This window comes from Physeter macrocephalus, chromosome 1 (assembly GCF_002837175.3).
Source record: "Physeter macrocephalus isolate SW-GA chromosome 1, ASM283717v5, whole genome shotgun sequence".
Taxonomy (NCBI): domain Eukaryota; kingdom Metazoa; phylum Chordata; class Mammalia; order Artiodactyla; family Physeteridae; genus Physeter; species Physeter macrocephalus.
Window position 1 is genome coordinate 89215591 of NC_041214.2, and position 12701 is coordinate 89228291.

Consider the following 12701-nt stretch of genomic DNA (forward strand, 5'->3'; position numbering starts at 1 on the left):
TGCTTCCATGTCTTGGCTATTGTAAATAGTGCTGCTGTGAACATTGGGGTGCACATATCTTTTTGAGTTAGAGTTTTGTCTTTTCCGGGTATATGCACAGGAGTGAGATTGCTGGATCATATGATAACTCTACTTTTAGGTTTTTTTAAAATAAATTTATTTTATTTTTATTTATTTTTGGCTGTGTTGGGTCTTCGTTACTGTGCGCAGGCTTTCTCTAGTTGCGGTGAGTGGGGGCTACTCTTCGTTGTGGTGCGCAGGCGTCTCATTGCGGTGGCTTCTCTTGTTGCGGAGCACAGGCTCTGGGTGCATGGACTTCAGTAGTTGTAGCACGTGGGTTCAGTTGTTGTGGCTCGCGGGCTGTAGAGCGCAGGCCTGGTAGTTGTGGCACATGGGCTTAGTTGCTCCATAGTATGTTGGATCTTCCTAGGCCAGGGCTCGAACCCATGTCCTCTGCATTGGCAGGCGGATTCTTTTTTTGTTCGTTTTTTTTTGTTTTTTTTTGTATTTTTGGTGCTGAAACCCGGGAGGCAGACGGATTCTTAACCACTGCACCACCAGGGAAGTCCCGGCAGATGGATTCTTAACCACTGTGCTACCAGGGAAGCCCCTATTTTTAGTTTTTTAAGGAACCTCTGTACTGTACTCCATAATTGCTACACCAACGTACATTCCCACCAACAGTGTAGGAGGGTTCCCTTTTCTCCACACCCTCTCCAGCATTTATTATTTGTAGACTTTTTGTTGATGTCCTTTGGCCATGTTTAATTTGGATTTTGGGGGGTTTCTTTGAGTTGTAAGTGTTCTTTATGTATTCTGCGTACAATTTCCTTATCAGATATATGATTTGCAAATATTTTCTCCTGTTGTGTGGGTTGTCTTTTCACTTTTTTTTTTTTGCCATGCCATGTGGTTTGCCGGATCTTAGTTCCCCGACCAGGGATTGAACCCAGGGCCCATGGCAGTGAAAGCACCGAGTCCTAACCACTGGGCTGCCAGGGAATTCCCATCTTTTCAATTCTTGATGAAATTACTTTCAGCACAGAAGCTTTTAATTTTCATGAAGCCCAGTCTGTTTTTTCTTTTGCTTGTACTTGGTGTCACATTTAAGAAATCATTGTCAAGTCCAAGGTCACAAAGATTTGCACATATGTTTTTGTTTAAGAGTTTTATATTTTAGCACTTAAATTTAGGTCTCTGATCCATTATTGCTTTATTTTTCTTTATGATTAATTTTATTTTTTCTTATGTGAAATAGCTGCTTATATCTTTTATTTTTCTATTAATATTTTCTCAATATTTTTATTAACATACTTGAAGTCTATTTTAAGTATTTATTTTTAATTACATCGGTGTTTGTTTATTTATTTATTTATTTAATTTTTGGCTGCGTTGGGTCTTCGCTGCTGTGCATGGGCTTTCTCTAGTTGCAGCGAGCAGGGGCTACTCTTTGTTGCGGCGCAACAGGCTTCTCATTGCAGTGGCTTCTCTTGTTGCGGAACATGGGCTCTAGGCGTGCGGGCTTCAGTATTTGTGGCACGTGGGCTCTGCAGTTGTGGCTCGCGGGCTCTAGAGCTCAGGCTCAGTAGCTGTGGTGCACGGGCTTAGTTGCTCCACGGTGTGTGGAATCTTCCCGGACCAGGGCTCGAACCCATGTCTCCTGCATTGGATTCTTAACCACTGCGCCACCAGGGAAGTCCTTGATGTCTCTTTTAAAATATTCCATACTAATTAATTTTTTAATATCAATAATGCTTTAAACTACTTTGATAAAAGAGGGATATACAGTGAAATGTTTACCTTACGTACTTGTCCCAGCCACCCAGCTTTCCTCCCTGGAGGCACTATCTTTTACTGATTTCTTCACTATAGTTTCAGATTTATATTAGTTTTTTATATAACAAATATATAACTACATATAATATATTTTAATTTTGTATGGTTAAGTATTTTGCTATACTTGCTGCAAAGATTTTCCATAGTCTTTGTATTTTAATTTATTACCTTTTTCCAGGCATATAGAAAACTTGTATAAGTCAGACTCTTACTCTTTTTTTCTTTCACTTCAAATTATAGAAAATTATTTTTATGAATATTTGTTTTCATTTAGTTTTAAGATGAGTTGGTGGTTTTATGTTTAATTATGTTAATTATAATTATGTTTAATTTTAATCCACCTGGAGTTTATTTAGAAATATATGAGATAGTGTGTTATCTATTATTGTGTTCCAAATTATCCCCAAATTAAACAGTAGCGTTTTTTTGTCTCACAGTGTCTGTGGGTCAGTAATGTCTGGGCAGCATTGCTGGGTGGTCTGGCTCTGGGTCTTCCGCAAGGCTACAGTCATCTTGAGGCTCAGCTGGGAAGGATCCACTTCCTGGCTCATTCTTGTGGCTCTTGGCACAATTCAGTTCTTTTGGCCTGTTGGAAACAGACCTCAGTTCCTCATGAACTGACCACTGGTGGCCTCCTTTGGTTCCTGGCCACATGGGCCTCTCCACGGAGCATCTTACTACTTGGCAGCTTGTTTCATCGGAGTGAGGAAGTGAGAAGAGAGTGCTAGCAAGAAGGAAGTCACAATCTTTCGTAACCTAGGCATGGAAGTGAAGTCACATCACTTTTCACTAGTCATTAGAAAAAAGATGAGCTTCAGCCCACACAAAGGTGTGAATACCAACAGGTAGGGATCTATGCAAGCCATACAAGAAGGTGTCTGTCGTAAATGTTAGTGTGAATGGACTCAAGAGTACACAGTTGGAAGTAAAGCTGAGAGTTGGAGGCTGAATTTGACTGTTGGGGAATAAGAGGAGCTACTTGGAAATCAGTTGCAATGACCTAAACATGAGCTAATAAAGGGAAGGTGTTAGTAGGCTGGAAAAGAAGGAAATCATTAGAGGAAGAGTGACAGACCTTGGTGGTTGATTAGGTGATTGGGTAGAAGGTAGTAGTGAGGGAAGGAAGTAAAAATTGACTTCAGTTATCCAGATATAAAACTTTGAAAAGTCTATAGGAGAAACAGATTTGGAGGAGTCAAATGATGCATTTGCTTTTAGGTATGTTCAGCTTAAGTTGCCAGAATGTTTAAGTGACCTTAGAGATATGGTGCATTAGAAATGTAGATAATTGCCTTTGTAGTATCCAGAATGTTTTCACTTCTGTATCACATTTAATCCTCTTGGACGAAGATAGGGCATCTAGGGCATCGTTATCCCCATTTTACAGTTGAAGAATACGGAAATCAAAATGAGTTGGCCAAGGTTATATAGCTAGTAAGTGAAAGAACTTTTATTCCTAGGTAGTTATTTGCATAAAGATATTAAAAGTAGATGAGCTCTCTAAAGAAATGAATAATTATTGATAAATAATTAGTTTAGAACATGGTGGTTTCATCATTTACCAGTGTTTTAACTCATGCAGCAAATACTTTTGAGCGTTTACCATGTGTGAAGCCCTCTGTTAGTTAATTCCAAATTAACGTGTGCTCTCAGAACAATGAAAGTAGGGACCCCAAGGCTTGGTTTGGGAGGGTCCTGAAAAAGAATCAGAAAAGGGAAGAGCCTCAACTATATTTGCAAAATTTGTCATGACAGACTTTTTTAAAACCAAAGCTGAGATGTGAATTTATTAGATTAGCCTTAAATTTTCTTCTTTTCAGAGTAATTTATACTCTGATTTATATTCACCGTTTAAAATAAAAATAGATTTCTTTTTTTTTAGATTCCTTAATTCTAGATGCTTCCTTCCTTTTTCATAGTAATGTTCAAAGTTTATAAAATGTGTGTGTTTCCATTATTTTTCTTCATGTCAGCTTTCAGAAAAATGTTCAAATCTGCAAATCTGCCACTTGTTTATTTAAAATGGACAGATGAGAACTACCCAGAGGAGGAACCGAGAAGCAAATTGGGGTGTATGATGGGCCTGCTTTTTCCTATTTTGGGCTCTGTGCTAGCTAACCTCTATTAACAAACAGACAGATCTCTTTTCCTCATCATCAGATAGTATGCATTTCAGTAAATGGGTAGAAGTCTGCAAATGTGTAGTATAGAAATAATTTTTGTGGTCAGACCTGGTATCTTCCACTCTAAATACTGTGTTACAGGGAAAAGTACCCATTTGCAGATGGGGAAATGACATTTGCCTAAATATAACCTAATGTTTGCTGTCTTTGAGATTTTACAACTTCTTTTGAGGTTGATTTGAAGAAAAAGTCATAAATGTTTGCTTTTTTCTCTGTAGGGGTTAAAGGGAAGTTGGATATATATTTCTGTACCCTAGATTTTGTTTTCCTATCTGAAATCTGCTACAGATGATAATAAAAACAAGGGAAAGACAACTTATAGGCATGAAACTGAAAACAGTAAAATACTGTTCCAAAAATCTAGTGAGAACTCTACCAAGCCTTGAATAAGATTTTGGTTTGTTATGGTATACTGTGATTTCTTATATTTTTGCTTTACGAGTTTAAATATAATCCATTTGAGTTCATATTTTCCTAGAAGTGATACTGTATTAAAACTATACAAAGAGGGGACTTCCCTCGTGGTCCAGTGGGTAAGACTCCGCGCTCCCAATGCATGGGGCCCGGGTGTGATCCCTGGTTGGGGAACTAGATCCCACATGCATGCAGCAACTAAGGAGTCCGTATGCCCGCAACTAAAATATCCCACATGATACAACGCAGATCCCATGTGCAACCTAAATAAATAAATATTAAAAAAAATTAAAAACAAAAAACTATGCAAACAACTTAATGTTAGAACATACAAATTAGGGTTTTTTTTAGTATTTTCTGAATAAGTCACGTAATTTAGGTCCCAGAGGTAATTGTCTATCAAATAGACTTGTGGGAAATTATGTCTTTTGTTTTTGGTTTTGAATATAGTAGAGATAGCAGGGCCCATGGTGTAATGTTTAGCACTCTGAACTTTGGAAATAGTGGAGAATATTCTTGATGTAAATTATACTACTTTGAGAGGGGGAAAATCTTTCCTAGCTAAGAATCTTCCACTGTACTGATTTTGTTTAATAAAATGATTTGTGTCCAGACTTGTTCAGGTTTAACTTAAAACTAAATTGCCTGATTAAACAGTCACATTAGTGTTTTGGCATTACCATCTAGGTTTTAGGACAATTTATAGAGTAGTTTAGTTTGCTGGTGAAAGAAAGGATTTTCTTTTTGGTTAATTAGGTATTGTAACAAAGTTTCCCTGTACTTGAGTTTGGCTGCCATTGCGGTTTGCTTCCATTGCTACTATTGAGGTTGGCTGCAAGGTCCCTGGAGGGGTAGACTGAAGTCTCTGGTTGCTACTGGCTGTAGCTAGAAACCTTAGAGGGATAGAGGGAGAGAAAAAGAAAAGGAACAGGAGGGAAAACAGGGACAGAAAAAGGACATAGCAAAGAGAGAGGGAAAGAGAGGGAGTGAGGGAGGGAAGAAAGGGACAGAATGAAAATGATATAAATGGTGAGATGAAATGCCACCAATGTTGCTTCTGGAACAGGTTTCCTAACCTTGATAGAGGCCTTTTTAATATACTGCCTGAGCCTATATCCTCAATTTTATAAAGAATTACTTGTTTAACAATTTTGTAGATGTTTCACATTATAACTAACATAAATGAAAAGTATTTTTAATTTAATTTTGGGGAATAGGTAATATGTTCACTTGATCCAAAAAAATATTAAAAGGTGTGTAATGAAAATCTTCCTTCCACCTGATCCTCCACCTGCTCAGGACTCCTTCCACCTAAAAATAGAGGGTACACACTCTTGGCTTCCTGTGTGTGCTTTCAGAGATTTTTTAAAAAAGAATTAAGTAAAAACAATATACATTTGCCCCACTTTTAATTGTACCACAAATGATATCATACTATGTGTGTGTGTGTGTGTGTGTGTGTGTGTGTATGTATATACACACACACACACATATATGTATGTAATATTAGTTCAGGCTGCCATAACAAAATACTGTACTCTGGATGGCTTAAACAACAAATTTATTTTCTCACAGTTGTGGAGGCTGGAAGTTTTGAGATCAGGGTGCCAGCATTGTCAGGTTCTGGTGAGGGTGTCTTCCAGGTGTGCAGATGACCTTCTTTTCACTGTGTCCTCACATGGCAGAGGGGTGGGCTGGGGGTGCCTCTCACTGTGTGCTCACATGGCGGTGGGGGCACGGTGGGGAGAGAGAGAGAGGTTGAGAGAGAGAGGCGTGAGAGAGCTCTCTGGTTTTTCTTGTAAGGGCACATCTCATCATAAGGGCCCCAGTCTGTACCTAAGCATCTCCCAAAGGCCCCATCTCTAAATACCATCACATTGGGCGTTAGGACTTCAACATATGAATTTTGTAGGGACACAATTCAGTCCACCTTTAATAAGTTCCCTGTCGCTGGACATTTAAGTTGTTTCCAAAATTTTGCTGTTATAAATAATGATGCAATGAATAACCTTCTGCACATTTCACAAGCATATGAATATATCTGTGGGAAAAATACCCAGGAGTTGGAATTACTGAGTCAATTTGTAATTTTGATAGTAGTTATCAGATTTCTCCTCATTGGGGTATACAGTGGCAATGATTGAGTGCTTATTTCCCATCAGCCTCATCAGTGTAATGTGTTATTAGATTGGCAAAAATCTAAAAGTTTAATAGGTTAAAAAATGGTACTTCAGTGTAGTTTTAATTTGATTCTTTTTTTTATTATAAGTGAGGTTTTAGTATTAAATTCTGAGTGGGATTTTTTTTTCCAGAAAAATTTAACAGGTTTATTTATGATTATAATAAAGTTGAACTGCTGAAACTTGTTCACTGAAACATTCTGAGTTGCATTAATGCTTTATGTCCCACATTTATATTAAAAATTCAGGGACTTCCCTGGTGGCTCAGTGGATAAGAATCTGCCTGCCAGTGCAGGGTACATGGGTTCGAGACCTGGTCCGGGAAGATCCCACATGCAGTGGAGCAGCTAAGCCCGTGCGCCACAACTACTGAGCCTGCATTCTAGAACCCGTGAGCCACGACTATTGAGCCCTCGTGCCACAACTACTGAGCCTGTACTCTAGCGCCCGTGTGCCACAACTACTGAAGGCCACACGCCTAGAGCCCGTGCTCCACAACAGAAGCCACTGCAAGGAGAAGCCCTCCCACCGCAATGAAGAATAGTCCCCCCGGTCACCACAACTAGAGAAAGCCTGCGCGCAGCAACGAAGACCCAATGCAGCCAAAAATAAATAAAATTAAATCATTAAAAAAAAATCACACACAAATGAAAATGGAAAAGCTGCCAATACCTGATTACTGTCCCCTATTTTTCCACTAGCAATCATATACTTAAGTACCTTTTGACCCCATGAGAAAAAAATATCTAACGTTCAGAGCTACCAATGACAGGAAGAAGAGGATTTTTTTTTTTTAAAAAGAATGAAAGGTTTCCCATCATAGTGGATTCTTAAGCATGTTCTCCATGTATGCGGCATGCTAGCTGGATATCTTTTTTTTTTTAATGAATAAATCCTTTCTGCAATTAACAGCTAAGTTTTTTTTTTAAATAAATTTATTTTATTTTTGGCTGTGTTGGGTCTTCCTTGCTGCGAGTGGGCTTCTCATTGCGGTGGCTTCTCTTGTTGCGGAGCATGGGCTCTACGCATGCAAGGTTCTGTAGTTGTGGCTTGCAGGCTCTAGAGCGCGGGCTCAGTAGTTGTGGCGCACGGGCTTAGTTGCTCTGGGGCATGTGGGATCTTCCCGGACCAGGGCTCGAACCCATGTCCCCTACATTGGCAGGCAGATTCTTAACCACTGTGCCACTAGGGAAGCCTGGATGTCTTTTGGCAAAATTGTTATGGCATGGATAGCACACGGGTTGGTGTTTCCAAAAAGGCCAACCAGATAGGCCTCACTTGCCTCTTGCAAAGCACCAGTAGCTGCACTCTGGAAGTGCAGATCTGCTTTGAAGTCCTGAGCAATTTCCCGCACCAGAGGCTGGAAGGGAAGTTTGCCAATCAGAAGTTCACTGGACTTCTGATAATGTCTGATTTCACGGACTGCCACAGTACCAGGCTTGTAACGATGAGGTTTCTTCGCACCTCCAGTAGAGGGCGCACCCTTGCGAGCGGCTTTTGTAGCCACGCTTCCTGGGTGGTTTACCACTGGTGGATTTGCAGGCAGGCAGCTTTGTACGAGCCATGCCATAGAGACCTCTTACTTACCCACCTTCTCCTTTGGCTGGTGCTCAACAAGCTAGAGCTGGCACTGGTGTTGGAGAGCGATGGCCTCTGAGTGGGATTTTATCCTGTTTTGCTATCATGGTAAGTCGTGGATTAGTTTAAATCAGCAATTGGGAAAAGTCTATACAAAATATACTTATGCCTTTAAAAATTTTTTTCTTATTATACTCTTGGTAACTCAGAGACATGGCTTCATCTTAGAGTATACATTGTATGTTTTGAAGTCATATTTTTAAAATTTCATGTAATTTTATAGTTATACAAGATATGGAATCATTTGATTATACAGATTTGTAATTGGGAGGTAATCCAATTCCTAGTAGTAATAGGGAGTTTGAAGAGATATATATATATATATATATATATATATATATATATATATATATCTCCACCAAAAATTATGATGAAACTATTATTTAAAAAGATTATTTATTTAGTTTTTTGGTTGTGCCAGGCAACATGCAGGATCTTAGTTCCCTGACCAGGGGTCGAGCCGGGGCTCTTGGCAGTGAGAGCGCGGAGTCCTAACCACTGAACTGCCAGGGAATGCCCAGATTTTTCTTTTATTTAAGTAGTAGAATGAACTTTTAAAATTTTGTGTTGTTTTTTGAATAATTAATATTTATATGTTCTTTAAGGAAAAAAACTTGAGCGTTTGAATTTGTTGTTACTTAGGTAATAAGTGTAAAATTTTCAAAAGAAGAATCAACTCTTTAGTCAGGTTATATATATATATGTGTATATATATATATATGAAAATGAACATTGCTTGGTGCTTCTTGTGTGGTTGTCACCTTTTCCCCCCTTTTTTATTCAAATATGGAGGAAGGGAAATGGTTTTCTGCTTTTTCTTTATACTTTCAATTTTGAAAGAATTAGCACAAGGGAAGAAAACATTCTTTTTTGAATTATGCTATACAGACAGAAATTAAATGTAACTCTAAATGTGTTTTTGGAACCAAGTATGGTTTAAAGCCAGAGAGAGGTACATACAAAAAAAGAAAGAGAGAATAGACATACAGATAGGGAGGGTGGCAGTGGACTTTAGTACCCTGCTGTTCTCTTGGTCTGTGCTGTCTTGGTCTCATTGAAATGGCTTACTGCGAAGACCTTTTGAGAGTATATGGGGGATAAGTAAATGCTACTATGTGAACAAGAAAAAATTTCCTACTTTTCTCTAAAAATTTTAAACGTGAAATATGATGTTGCTCTTATTTGCAAACTTTACTTTTGAAATAATTTTCTTTTGAGAAAAAACCTTTAGAATTTTGAGTAATGAGTAATGTATACACATTTTAGATTGAAAGGGTCATCTAACTAAAGCATGAGAAAACTGAGGCCCAGAGAAATTAAGTGATTTGGTCAGCGTCATTCATGGTGTTAGTCAGTGGGAAAGTCAGAACTAGGTCCTGTATCCATCCCTTTTAGGTGTGCATTCCACAGTATAACACTACCTCACACTTAAGCTTTAGAAGCTTAATTTTGAACATAAGCGATACTGAAAAGCCCACTAGTAATGTCTGGAAGTCCTGTTTATAGGTAAAAATTCACCCTATTTTTGTTGGCTAACAATGGTGCTATAGGCTAGTATGAGAAAACTGGCCCTTTTTTTTGTATTGAAAGGTGAGAGTTATATTGGTTGTAGCCTTTGGAGAGCAGGTTGGCAATATCTATAAAAATTAAAAATGCATGTACTTTTCACCTAGCAATTTCATTTTTTGCAGATGTACTCAAAGATATATGTGTAACTTGTTTGTTACAGTATTGTTTGTAATAATCAAAGCCTGGAAGCAAATGTCCATCACTAGGGAGACTAGTAATACTGCTTTGCAATGGATTACTATGCAGATGCTAAGAATGAATTAGACCAAAATGAAATCTCTAAGAAAACTGAAAAAAGCAAGGTACAATGTATGTAATCTCAACCATTTTTTTTTTGGCTGCACCGGGTCTTAGTTGCAGTACATGGGATCTTTGTTGAAGTGTGTGGGATCTTTAGTTGCGGCATGTGAACTCTTACTCGCGGCATGTGCGATCTAGTTCCCTGACCAGGGATCAAACCTGAGCCCCCTGCTTTGGGAGCACGGAGTCTTAGCCACTGGACCACCAGGGAAGTTCCTAATCACAACCATTAAAAAAAAAAAAAAGAGTGTATGTGTGTGTGTGTGTGTGTGTGTGTGTGTGTGTGTGTACGCGCGCGCGCTCATGTGCGCATGCGCACACTTGTAGGTACATAGAATATCTCTGAAGAGATACATAAAAAGTTGAGAGAAGTGCTTGTCTCTGAGGAGGGGAACTGGTGGCTGGAAGACAAGGTTGGATAAGAAACTTTTGACTGTAGGGACTTCCCTGGTGGCACCGTGGTTAAGAATCCGCCTGCCAATGCAGGGGACACGGGTTCGAGCCCTGTTCTGGGAAGATCCCACATGCCGCAGAGCAACTAAGCCCGTACACCACAATTACTGAAGCCCGCGTGCCTAGAGCCCGTGAGCCACAACCACTGAGCCCGCATGCCACAACTACTGAAGCCTGTGCACCTAGAGCCTGTGCTCTGCAACAAGAGAAGCCACCGCAATGAGAAGCCCGTGCACCACAACGAAGAGTAGCCTCTGCTCGCTGCAACTAGAGAAAATACGTGCACAGCAACACAGACCCAATGCAGCCAAAATAAATAAATAAATAAATTTATTTTTTAAAAAAGGAAAGAAACTTTTCAGTATATGTATGTAATACTCATTAGGAGACAGTTCTTAATGGGTCTCTCATGTTTCTGCCTGTGTTGTTAGCAGAGGTACTGACTCTCCTTTGTTCTTTACTGTTTTTTCAAAAATATTTGTATAGCAAACAGTCTTGGAAGCTAGAGATAGTATTTCCCTCCTGAGCAAAAGTCAGGTTTGTTTACTCTCCAATATAATGAACATAACGTCTCCTTGCCATGGAGGTCAGGTAGACTTACTGTCCTTAAAAGATTTGGGTTCCCTACACTTAGGGTTCCTTTTCTGTACCGCAATCTACCACCTGTGCAGGCATCTCCTGCCCTCTCTGCATTGCCCCGTGTGATTGGGCTGATGATCTGTCTACTGATATTGCTGTGACTACTGAAGTCTTTTGTCTCTGACTTAGGAGTTTCATGTATCCTGCCAGCGTCCGTGAAACTAGAAAGCTAACTTGTTAGCTTACAAATAGGGTGACATCTCAGACCCTTCATAGTTCTTGACAAAATACTTACTGGAAAAATACAATAATTATTTTTTTAAATAAAGAAGTGGGAGACTCAGGGCTTTTTAGGTCCCATCATTCTGACTTGAAAATGTCAGGCTAACAAGGTAAGAGAGATCTAAAGAACTGATCTAGAAAATGAGCCCTTTCCCCACAGAGGAATCAACTCCCTGGAGTGGGAGAAAACCAATACTTGCTGAGCATTTACCATGTTGAGAGGTACTTCAAATATATTTGGGTTGAAATATATTATCTCTTCCTATTTCCTCATTTTAAATCTGAAGTTAGATGTTCTTATCCTCATTTACAGATAGACGCATAGGACCGGATGTGTTACTTGCGTAAAGTCACACTGGGATTCAAACCTGTGTTTGTGTTAAGCTCATGCTTTTCCCATTATAATAAACCACTTCCTAACTTTCTGGAAGCGTTAGAATTGACTTTCTGCTTTTCCATGTAGAAGTTTCTTCTGTCCCATCTTCAAATGGCCATTATCTGCATGAGGGATTTCTCAAATTTAGTTGTCTGTAACAATCAGATTATATATTGGACTTTTTCTGTTTTTGGTCTGTATAGGCAACCATTTTACAGCTGTGCTTCTCGAACTTTCTTCATGAAATCTCTCTTAACTGCATAAGACAGTAGGTACCCCCAGTGGATGCAGTTTGTGATTTAAAGCAGCCCATGGCTAATATCACTTGGGAGTTATCTGTAGTATCTTCAAAATTCATGAGGATTTTATATTCTACTCTGTAATATATTTGTTACTGTGTTTTTCAGATGTCTATAAATAATATCATGAGTTCAGGACCAGTTGAGAAAGAGAACATTAGGGATCAGACAGGATGCAATCAAATTGTCAGGTTGTTTTTTTATTGTGGTAAAATGTACATATCATAAAATTTACCATTTTAACCCTTTATAAGTATACAGTTCAGTGGCATTAAATATATTCACATTGTTATGCAACCATCACCACTATTCATTCCAGAATTTTTTATCATCCCAAACTAAAAATCTGTACCTATTAAATAATAACTCCTCATCTACCCCCCCGCCCCCAACCCCCCGGCAACCACTATTCGGCCTTCTGTCTCTGATTTTGACAAATCTAAGTACCTCATATAAGTTGGATTTGTCTTTCTCTTTCTGATTTACTTCACTTAGTATGATAACCTCTAGGTCCATCCATGTTGCTGCAAATGGCATTATTTCACTCTTTTTAATGACTGAGTAATATTCCAGTGTGTGTGTGTGTGTGTGT

At 39.0% G+C, this 12701-nt stretch overlaps 1 protein-coding gene and 1 pseudogene across 1 annotated transcript in view; one reads left to right on the top strand and one right to left on the bottom strand.

The window, feature by feature from the left end:
• Positions 1-12701, top strand: part of OSBPL11 (oxysterol binding protein like 11) — a 98649-nt gene that overhangs the window by 6749 nt on the left and 79199 nt on the right. The window lies entirely within an intron of this gene.
• LOC102976832 (histone H3.3A-like) lies at positions 7444-8178 on the bottom strand (annotated as a pseudogene).